The sequence below is a fragment of the Rhagoletis pomonella genome, unplaced genomic scaffold (assembly GCF_013731165.1).
Source record: "Rhagoletis pomonella isolate Grant_MI unplaced genomic scaffold, Rhpom_1.0 Rhpom_scaffold_00003, whole genome shotgun sequence".
In the NCBI taxonomy this organism is placed as follows: Eukaryota; Metazoa; Arthropoda; class Insecta; order Diptera; family Tephritidae; genus Rhagoletis; species Rhagoletis pomonella.
The window spans coordinates 22,291,729-22,294,446 of record NW_023458557.1 but is presented as its reverse complement, the minus strand read 5'-3'; the positions used below and the strand labels follow the sequence as shown (position 1 = coordinate 22,294,446).

Genomic DNA, 2,718 nt, shown 5'->3' with positions numbered 1-2,718 from the left:
GGACGTGTGGTAGGCGCTTAAACTTCTGTCAACTGTGTTCATTTGGCAAGGAACATTTTTTATACCAAATTCTAGGGCAAAATAAATACACCGTTCTTGGCTTGGTAAATATTTTTGTACCAAACTCAAGAATAAGTTTTCAACGACGACCATATTTTCAAAGTATTATAAAAGTAAGGCTAAGTTCACAACCTAGAGTAATAGCGTTACACGATGCAATGGAAATCGCTTAATCCAAAGAAACTTCTTCGCCAGCATAATCGCTGGCGATTAAAAAGTAGCTAGTGTTTAAATTGCAGCAAAATTATACACGACTAATTTTTTAGAATAGGGGAGTTTACGATGAGTAGCATTTTAGATTTAAAGTTGCTACGTACCAATCTAGCACATATTTTGTTGTTGGGAAAGCAACAAAACGTGTGATACATTGCTACGTAGGGATTCCCCTAATATATTTTTTTTGTTTCCACAACCCTTTGACAATTTATACCGAAACTTAAGCATATTGTATTGTAAAATAATAGCAGTAAAAGAGATGTTTAATTTATTATATAAATATGTACGTATGTATATTTTTTATTTATTTGGGCTTTAAGTATGAGAAAAAGCTTTTTTAACAAACTGCATAATTTTTATTTGCTTGCACAGCGATAAACACCAAAGACTGTGTAAATGTTGGTTAGAAGCGATTTTTATGTATTCTCGCTACGCTAATAAGTTAGGTTGTAAACTTAACCTAATACGGAAACTCAGCTGGACGCCATATTAAAGCTGTATGGCTATTATTTAACTAATTTAACAATTTCATTATGTACATTGGCCACTTTATGTGTATTTTCGAACCTTTTTTAAACAGCGCATCTCTTAAAAATTTAATAATGGCGAAAAATTCATTGCTTTCAAAATATAAGTTTTCCCAGATTTATTTAAAAATCTTCAAATCCTTATAAATTTTGAGGCGCTCGAGTTTTAGAGGGGGTAGTACCGAAATTCACTCGACAGAATGTACCTCGTTTTTAAATTAGGAACTCACATTCATATAGATTCGCGATTTTCTTGCCTGCATATTACGAAAAGGAATGCTGAGATTTATAAAAAGAATTCCAAGTCTCGCAGATTAAAAAAGAGCTTCGGTGTAAATTTTATGACTGAGTTAATTTTATATTTGATTAGTAGTAAATTTTATTCCTCGAATCCTTTTGTACTCTTCACACTGATGAAAATATATTTATGCTAGAATATGATGTAAATTCTTTACCATTATGGTGTATGATTTGAGCCAATACCAATACGTATTTTACACCAACGGAGTTTATATTATGTTCTAGAAACAAGAAAACTTGTATACCACTGGCATAATATATATGCCGAAAAGCAGTAAAAAAAATTGACGGTAGGTGTAAATAATGCACGAAAAAACGGTGTAACTTTTACACCGAATCGAAATAAACTGTTCAAAAACTGCGCTTAGAAGTAGCATATTTTTATACCTTTCATGAGCATGAAATGGTATTATAACTTTGGTCCGATGTTTGTAAGTACCAGAACAAAAAGAGATAGACCCATGAAAATGTATACTTATATGATCAGAACGTCGAGCTGAGTTGATTTAGCCATGTCCGTCTGTCCGTCTGTCCGTCTGTCTGTCTGTTTGTATGCAATCTAGTCTCTCAGTTTTCGAGATATCCGGATCAAATTTGGTAGGTGGGTGTATTTTTATAATGTATTAATCATTTGTCGGAACCGGAAGAATCGGACCACTATAACATATAGCTCCCATACAACTGATTGTTCAGATATGAGATTTTTCATTATAACTTCTCCATTTATGCAGCTACGAACATGAAATTTTGCAATACTTGCACCCATTATCAACAGAATACTTACAGTGAAAATTACAAAGATCGGGTCACTATAACCTATAGCTCCCATACAACTGATTGTTCAGATATAAAATTTTGCGTTATAACTCCTCCATTTATATAGCTAGGAACATGAAATTCCGCACTGTTTTCAATAATTATCAACAGAAAACTTACAGTGAAAATTAAAAAGATCGGGTAACTATAACCTATAGCTCCCATACAACTGATTGTTCAGATATGAGATTTTTCGTTATAATTCATCCATTTCTGTAGCTAGGACCATGAAATTTCGCGCTGTTTTCACTCATTATCAACAGAAGACTTACAGCGAAAATAACAAAGATCGGGTCACTAGAACCTGCAGCCCCCATACAACTGATTGTTCGGATATGAGGTCTTTTATCCTAACTCCTCCATTTATGCAGCTAGGAACATGAAATTTCGCACCATTTTCACTCATTATTAACAGAATACTTACAGTGGAAATAAAAAGGATCGGATGACTGCAACATATATCTTCCATACATCTGATTGTTCAGATATGGGATTTTACTGTAAAACTCCTTTATTTGAACAGCTAAAACCGATAAATTTCGTAAGATATTTTATAAATAATAATACAAAGTCTACTGAGAAAATCGTCAAAATCTATGCTGTATAAGCTTTATCTCCTATAGCACTGATTGCTAAGATACCAGTTTTTGCCATAGATCTCCTTTATGTACGAAACTAAACCCAATAAATTGTGTTACCGGTTTACATACCGATCACATAGCGGTGAAAATCACTTAGATTAGTGTCATATAAAGTATATCTTCCATACCTCTGATTGTTTAGATGCGATTTTTTATAT

The 2,718-nt window shown here is 33.0% G+C and overlaps 1 pseudogene; it reads left to right on the top strand.

Moving 5' to 3' along the window:
• LOC118736104 overlaps window positions 1–2,718 on the top strand; it is a 38,994-nt pseudogene that overhangs the window by 27,591 nt on the left and 8,685 nt on the right.